This window comes from Phyllostomus discolor, chromosome 3 (genome assembly GCF_004126475.2).
Source record: "Phyllostomus discolor isolate MPI-MPIP mPhyDis1 chromosome 3, mPhyDis1.pri.v3, whole genome shotgun sequence".
NCBI classification, from domain to species: Eukaryota; Metazoa; Chordata; class Mammalia; order Chiroptera; family Phyllostomidae; genus Phyllostomus; species Phyllostomus discolor.
The window spans coordinates 46775108-46783939 of NC_040905.2; the positions used below are offsets into that span (position 1 = coordinate 46775108).

Genomic DNA, 8832 nt, shown 5'->3' on the forward strand with positions numbered 1-8832 from the left:
TTACCAAGAAACACTATAGTAGTGGGGGAAAACACAAAACCAAGAGTGTCTGATTTTCATCATTTAGACCCCTTGTTCCCCAGCTTTCTCCTGCAAACCCCCCCTCAAAAAAAACAAAAAAACCCTAATGGAACAGGGCTAAGGCCCACTAAGGCCGAGGGTCTGTCTCTAACAGCCTTCCGCCCAGAGCACACCCCTCTGGAGAACTTGGGAATGCCCCCTGGCAAAGGTACTACGAAGTGGGTGATGTTTGAATTGTTTGGGCTTTATCCCACCTCCTGTTACCTGGTGCCCTGGATGAACCCCTGAGGCCCCAGGGACACCTGATTGAATAAAAATCCTGGTTATTGTGCTAAATGATAAGGCAAGGTATATGTTACATGTGTATAAAGAGAATATTATGTACATACGAATATCACTTGTACAAAACTACATAATGACTTTGTGCTCCTTTTATAAAAAGGTTCACAATGTACTAACGACTGATGTTGGAGATCACACCCAGGCCTTTGCTGCAGGCGGCCAGTCAGTGTTCAGTGTCTGGGACTATCTGCTCATCCTGACTTGGAAGCAGGTTTATTTATTCAACATAAAAGGAAGTATTTGAACTCACAGAGTGTGATCCTCTGCAACTCTTAAAAGCAGCATGACTGGACAGACAACTTTTAGGACAATGAGACATATTTCTCTGCTCTGAACACCACCTCGCTATTGAAGGGGGCCAAAGTTTTGCTTTCCTGAAGCTGCCTTTTGGGATATAGACTTTAAGCTGTTCATTAAGAAACTAAAGACTCAGAAAGAACCTTTGACCCTCTCCCCTTGTCTGCCCAGGAGATTCAGATGGAAACACCCGCTTCAGGAAGGCAGTCTTGGAATGCTCACCACGGCCCACTTTGAATGAAGTATGGAAGTAGGAAGACTTCAGAAGTGGCCTGTCTGTGAGGTAACCCCTCATCCCATGACTTCAGAGTCGTCCGAGAATGTGCCCGCCACCGTGTGTGCCCCACGCTTGCTTCCTCGACTGCCAGGACATCACCCATCCTCACTTCTGAAACCCCCCATGTTCTCCTTTGTCCAAAACATCGTGTATACCCAATGTTGCCTCCGTCTTTGGAGTTTTCATGCTTATAGGAATTCCCCCATGCATATATTGCAAATTCGATTTTTCTCCTATTAATCAGTCTCTGTTACTTTGATTATTAGCCCAGCTAGAAGTTAGAAGGTAGGAGAAAAAAATATTTGTTTTTAAAGCTCCTACACTATTTTAACTAAACAATTATAACTGTATAAGAGATTGACATTATAAAGGACACGAATTTTAGCTAATATAGATAATATAGTTAAATGATAAAAATGAGCCCTTTTTTCCATTCAGTTATTTAGTTTTGAACCGCTCTTGAATGGAACTAAACACGTAAACAATGTTTTTTTCGAATATCACAATATGACCTAGGTGAGCAGAATAACTTGCCCCATACCACTCTTACTACTTTGTCTAGGTTATATGGACCCAGCTGGATTTTTGTAATAACAGATCTGCACACACACACAAAAAATTTAGGGCAAGAACAAAATGGAACTGTAAGCTACTACACAGCATAGCACATGGTTTATATTCCTTTCTTTCTACCCCTCCTTGACATTTACGTGAGGTCCTCCTAGAGGAGGTGTCAGAGAAGTTGTTGAATCTGCAGAAGAACTGAACAGATAGAAGTCCAGCAAATGCTTAGGGCACGATGCGTGAGAATTAGGATCCAACAGCTGGCAGGCTGAAAGGCTATTCCCATTCAGGGCAGAGGGCGCAGCAAGTCCCTCCTGTATCTCACCCAACTTCACTTGTTGTATTGTAGCTCCTTTCACAAACACACTCTTTTCAGGGCACAGTTCCACCATGGTTCCCAACTCATCCCTTCTCTCAGAAGCTGAATAATTATCTTTAAGCACTTCTTGTCCCCCAAGTAGGTAATCATTGATCACATCCCTCCAGATTCTCCCCTAATATAATACCTACAGCCTTGCATTCATCACTTAGGGGTTGCTGGTGGAGGAGGACATGGCAGAGGGAATTCCACTCCTGCTCTCTTCTAAGTCATGATGGAAACCAACGTCACAATGCCCCAGACAGTGTTTTGTGGGTGCTCAAAGCTTCCCATGTCCCCTAGGTTTTTTCTTTTTCTATTCTTAGGTGTAACCCATCATTTGTCTACCTTTATTTATGCAACCTGGCTTTGACCCCTCTTTTTTGCCCTGGTCCCTAGACAGTGGAGCAATGAGAACATGTCGATGTAACTTTTATCCGCTGCTGTTGTTCCTGCAGCTGGAGCCAGTATGACCCGCTGTTACTACAGGGTTTCTCTCTAGCTGGATGCTTTCTCGCTGCATGGTCCTGTCCACAATGGGCAGCTCCTAGAAAAGACAAATCCGTGTTTCGTGAGACTGTTTCAGGATGTTGAACTGCTTGGCCGGTTGGAATGAATGACCTTGCACTGAAAGCACGTAACTTTCCAAGAGACTCCAGAGTGTTTTTCCTTCTTGGCGATATCAAAGTTGCCTTTCTCTCTCTCCAAACTCCATGCTAATATTACATATATGTAATTGTGCTGTGTTGCTGCTCTGTTCTTTTCTCGGTGGGAGATATTATAATGCAGGTACTTGTTAATTTACATACAGGTCATCTGCTAAGGTTTAGCTCTCTGCTGCAACCAGATGCTCTTTGCATGGTCATTTATCAAATATGAGATTTAACTGAGCTTCTTCACACAGGGCTTGTTGGCATCAGAGACCCAAGGAGAGGCGAGAAATTGATTTCAGGACCACAGTTTGAAGAAGGCAAGTAATAGAGGATGTACCGTGAAATTGATTTTGGAGAGAAATTTGAAGTTAATCATTCATTGGTATGACAGATACTCACTGGGTTGCTGCTATGAGTGATGCCCAGGTTATATAAGCAAAGACTAAAACTGGAGAGTGGTTAAACTAGAACAACAGATGATTTACTAACAGCTCCAAGTCATGGAGAACCAATATAAGAATTATCTGGAAATAGAAATTTTGTACATCAACTCTTCTCGTTCCTTTTCTTCCTTTCTTCTTTTTTAAATGTTTTAAAAGAATATTCTTTCACCAGAAGCATCAGTGGAGCCTGACAGACACATCCCAGGAGGAGAGCCCATGCTGGCCAGGCATAAGACTTCAGAGGGGGAGGGACAGGAAAGTGTGTCCCCTTCCCTTTGTGGACCCTGGCCACTAGATCCTGTTTTTTGTCTGTTTGTTTATTTTGTTTTGTTTTGTTTTTAAGGTACTAAGCAGCTATATCAAGAAAAGTCAACAGGAGTGGAATATTAAGACCTCATTTTTTAGTTCAAGTACCATAAAACTGATCACAGAGTGGATACCATGTGTTAACTGAATTCTATTAAATTTTGTATTATCATAGAGATGCTCTAACTTAAGTAGAGGAACTAAAAAAAATTCTTAATGCTAAAATAGAATGAAGAATGAAGAAGTCATTTAAGATTTAAAAGTGTTATTTGTAGATTTGTTCATAAACAGATTAGCATAGAGATCAGAAGTAAACTAAAAATGAGCTCAGATCGTGTGGCCCATGGGGGATTTAGGATCCTAGCTATATCCTCTGTAATTTTGAAAAGAAATTGCATGTGCATTGGGCCATATTTTCAAAATTTTGATCATAAGTTTTATGGCTTGCTTAAAAGGACTTGTCTCAATAGCATTCCCAGCTAGAAGTTTTCTTTCACACTTTTTTTTAAAGCACCACATACAATTTCAAGGAAGCATTATTTTAAGGCTCCTGTTTATGCTAATTAGCAGACTTTCTGAGAAGCTCTAAACTCCAGATATTGAAAAGAGCTTCACTCACCACATTTTAAAGGGTGCTTCAAGTTAACATGATAGTGTACAAAAGGTAAATTCCTAATTTTTTCCTAGTTTGTTTAATTTTACCTCCTGGAATGTCTTCGATTATTTCAAGAGATTGTAGAAGTCACTGTCAAAATGAAAACATTTTAAAATTCCTTTTAAAATAATTTAAATGAACACTATTAGACAACACGCACCATTTGGAATGGGAAGAAGAGCTGAGGGTTTGTGAGCTCTAACGATAAACACTGAGGGTTCACCGTCACAGAGCATTAAGCAGTGGTTTTCTGGTGGCTGCTGTGCCTCCCCTCCCCCACTCGACCTGTGGCTGATCAGCAGACGGTTCCTGCCTTCCACTTCAACAACACTGTTCTTGCTCTGCATACGTGGTCTCTGTCCATAGCAAAGTCTCATAAAAACATAGAACTTGTACCTGGCTGGCATAGCTCAATGGATTGAGCATGGGCTGCAAACCAAAGCATCACAGGTTCGATTCCCAGTCAGGGTACATGCCTGGGTTGCAGGCCAAGGCCCCCAGCAACCGCACATTGATGTTTCTCTCTCTCTTTCTCCCTCCCTTCCCTCTCTAAAAATAAATAAATAAAATATTAAAAAAAAACATAGAACATGTAATCTGGTAAAATAACCATGACACTCCAACATGCTTAGAGTACAGAAGTTTTAGGAAAATGAAAAGAAGTTGCTATGGACTAAGTGTGTTTTCCCTTACAACTTCACCTTTCTCTCCCAAATTTGTATGTCGCAGCCCAAATTCCCAATGTGATGGTATTCGGAAGTGGGGCTTTTGGGAGGAAACTGGGTTAAATGAGGCCCTGAGGGTGGGGCTCTCATGATGGGATTAATGATTTGCTAAAATGAAAGACACAGGATCTCCCTCTGCTTCCCTCCCTGTGTGCATGCAAGCATCACAGACAGTCCCTGTGAGGACCCAATGAGAAGAGGGCCAAGTGCGAATCAAGAAGAGGACCCTCATCAGGAACCCAGTCAGCTGCAACCATGATCGTGGACTCCCTAGCCTTTAGAATTGTGAGAAACAAATGCCTATTGTTTAAGCTACCCTGTCTGGTCTATGGCATTTTGTTATAGCATGCAGAGCTGGCTGAGAAAGAAGCCATCACAAACCAGATGGTTTTACTGACCTGGCTTAGAAACTGTAGAGAGCAAATGACAAATTTTTATATGTAGTAGGCAGACCCTATTTGTGTTTTTTGTTGTTGTTTTTGTTTTCTAACTTTAAAAAAGACTTTATTCATTTGATTTTTAGAGAGGGGGAGGGTGGGTGAAAGAGAGGGAGAAACACATGAGTCAGTTGCCTCTCACATGCCCCCAACTAGGGACCTAGCCCACAACCCAGGCATTGGTCAGAAATTGAACCCACAACCTTTTGGTTCATAGCTCAGTGCTCAATCCACTGAGCCACACCAGCCAGGGCTGGACTCCATTTGTTAATGTCATTTCTTGCCCGAATAGATCTCTACTGTGATTATCACATCTTTATTGAACACCCACTTATTCTGGGCAAAGGTAAAATTCAAACTGCATGAAGGCTCTCAATTTTTAGTCTCAAAAGTCTCTAGGAAGAAAATCCTAGCTTAGAATTTTACACATGGAAGATCATCAGCATTCCAACAGCTGTGACTTCCTACACTGCTGTGTTGGACCCTCTGGGGTTACTTCTTTGGTTTCCCATTTGGGAAGTAATCCGGGTGCTCCAAGTGCTCACTTTTTTTTAAACATTAAGAGTACAACATAAATAGCAACTACATTAGCATCTTCTAAAGTCTCAAAGGAGAGTACCAATAAAGCTGTTGCCGGTGGAAGTGGGGTTGTTTCACGGGATTGAGAGAGAAGCATTTCATGGACCCATGCAATGGGAGACTATGGTGTGGCAAGATGTATTCAGATGGAAGGCTGCCCCTGTGTTCCATCTCTGTCCTTCCCACCATAGAAACAGTCCAATTGTGTATTCAGCAAAGTCAAAATGAAGGCCAGTGTCCAGAGCTTCTGTGTCATATTAAATGTTAGTCCTAGTTAGACTGGCAGGCCTCTATGGCCAAGCACCTCCCCCTGCGCCATTTTGACTTTTTCATGCATAGGCTTACCTCCTCCCGCTCCCCCCAACAATCTGGTACTGGGGGGGTGGGTGGGGCTGTTAATCCTTGACCCCTGGAACGTGTGAAACTGCAGCTTCCCTGTGAGGCGAACAGGCTTATGCTCCATTGTTGATCATGCTCAAGAATGTCCAATTCCCTTTGCCTTCTTTCTTATTAATAATTAGCTAAGTATAACAAAGGTATTTGATACAGAAATTCAATGGAGGAAATAATCAAGTTAAATTGCAAAAAGGAAAAAAAAAACCAATACGGGAATAGCTGTTGGAACAAGCCAGGTAAGAGCTTGAACCAAAGTAGTGGTGGTGGTGAGAGTGTGAAGAATAACATAAATGGAGCCACTTCAGAATGGATCAGAACTTCCATCCTGGAGGAAATGCCTTGCACATCTTACTCCTTAATTCTTTGGAATGTTAAAATGTGAAAAATAATCTTTAGACTGGGTCTAAAGCAACATTGTTTGCAAAGCTATTAGGAAAACAGATATCATGACTACCTACTGAAAATTAAAAACATTCTTTAGAATTAGCATCACTACATTAACTTATTTGCACCTACAGAAATTCCTTCCTTAGTTTAACACCCATAGAAATTCCTTCTATTCATGTAATTGCTGTCATCTTAATCAGAGCTCCACTTGGGTCTCTACCTGAATCAGTGCTTCTCAAATAGCTATTAAAAAAAAAAAAAAAACAAATAACAACAACCTCAATCTCTTGTTTCTTCTCACTTTGGCCTTGTATTTTCAGGTTGACAAGAGCAAAGAAGAGACATTAACAAATGAGAGAGATATTCAAAGAACCACCAATTGTTGTGACTGACTGGATGCTAAGGCATGAACCTGGAGGAATCCCAAAGATTCCTGTCTCCTTAGAGTCAGGAGTGTATGTATTTGCAGTATATGACAATCGGAGGAAAGATCCACTGGGAGATTGGGGTGAATGTGGAACTGGATGGTCTGACATTTTTATCTGTTGAAGTTGAGGTGGCAGTTGTGTTTACAGTGTGACGGAAGCCAGGCATCGGTGATACCCGCCGTCCTTGTGGTGGCATTCCTTCGTGCACTGGAGGCTTTTACACTCGGGCAGAGCAGATCCAGATGTGAAGTTAACTCTTGACTGAGTAACTGAACTTAAGCAGCTGGTTTGCTACAAAAAGGAAAAGAAAAGGAGAGGCTTTAAAATAAAGGGGGTCCCCACCAAAATGTTTAGGCAGTACTTTGTGAAAGGGTAGCAATTTCTACTTAGGGAGCAGACCTGTCCTATAGTCAGCCCCCTACCCATTCCTTCAGTGAAGAGCTAGGAGAGCCAGGAGTCACTAGAAAACCCCCAAATGGAGAAGCCAATGACCAGGAAGTGGGTCCCAGCAGGCCGTAGGGAGCAGCTGGGTTTTGGGGTGGAAGTACAGTTCCTTCATCAGACAATAAGTACCTTCCTAGAAAGATATGTATGTTTGCATATCCAAATTGCTACCATCGATAAATGTTTTCCATGAGGCTTTGTTTTGAAATAATGTAGATTTTCCTTAATCAAGAAAATTACATGAATCTGAACTTTAAAAACTGGGAACCAACAACCTAAGACATTACTTCTATTTTGACTATATTAACAGAATGCATGTTTCTTATTAAAAATATTTGAAAAGCATCCCAAACATAGAGACTGTTAGAGAAGATAAAATATCACACACATGTTATGTATATATATATAACCTGGAAACAAAAAATGCCATATTTGCTTCAGTTTTTAAAAGGAAATGAAATGTTAAAGATGTATCTGATGTTCCTTGTCTGCCATCTCAGCTGCTGTTCCGTTCCCTAGTTTCTCAGAGGTTACTGCTATTCTGAAATTGATATGTTTTTCCCATGCATGTTTACTACACACATATGTCCCAATATGTATCCTGTAATATTATTCTGTATGTTTGTAATTGTACATAAATGAAATTGCATTGTATTGGCCATTCTCCATCTTATTTTTATCCTATTTTTATATATCACAATGTGTTTATCCATTCTGCCACTGAAGGACATTTGTTCCCAGTTTTCTCTGGGATGAATGTCCTTGTGAGATGTTGGCAGTTAGACAGACATGAACAGAGTAGGAATGATAAGCCGGGTACAGAAGTTCACCAGGGCAAAAAGCCCTGGGTGCCTCGTAATACACAATTGTAAGGTGGGACCTCACCTCTAGGGTTATCTTTCCTCCACTAACATATTGCTGGTCATGTGGTTTAGACCCCTGACCTTTCATATCACTGGTCATGCAGTACGGATCCCCCCTGACCTATCCTCTCCTGCCGTGTCATTAGTCATATGGTAGACCCCCTTAGAGAAGGAACAAGGGGGCCAGAGAACAGCCTCATAAGACTCCCTGGCACGACCACTCCCTTAAGCATTACACTCTAGAGATGACATCTAGGCCTCAGTTGCGTTTCAGCTCCAGGCCCCATAAAGCAGCAAGGCCGGGTAGGCGATGTCATGGCTGACACCAGGACCCCCTGTGATGACTAATGACCCCCTGCCCTGGCGCTGACCAGTCAGTAGAGACCATGACCCTGAGGGAATACATCCGGAAAGCTGATGAATATTCTGTTGAGATCCTCTCCTCATACCTCCAGATAAAAACCCTCAAGACGAAGGACCCAACACACACTCTCTCTCTCCAGAGCACACCTGTGCCTTTCCTTCCCCCTTTCTTCCCTCACGGTATCGCCTTCTCTCTCCTCAGCTTCAAGGGTGCTTCTGTTGTTGCCTCTGTAACTTGTCTCTCGAGCCCACAGCGCCCTGCTGGCTCACTTCTTCCATGGGTCACTTCAACCT

The 8832-nt window shown here is 42.1% G+C and overlaps 1 long non-coding RNA gene across 2 annotated transcripts; it reads left to right on the plus strand.

The window, feature by feature from the left end:
* Positions 1 to 219: 219 nt before the first annotated feature.
* Positions 220 to 8575, plus strand: LOC118499468. 2 transcript variants are annotated; one of them, XR_004901954.1, is made up of 4 exons: positions 220 to 943; positions 2764 to 3925; positions 4804 to 4926; positions 6761 to 8575. It is a non-coding gene; the product is annotated as an uncharacterized LOC118499468 (long non-coding RNA). The 2 variants fall into 2 exon arrangements; XR_004901953.1 differs by lacking the exon at positions 6761 to 8575 and having other exon boundaries at positions 4804 to 5119.
* Positions 8576 to 8832: the final 257 nt, after the last annotated feature.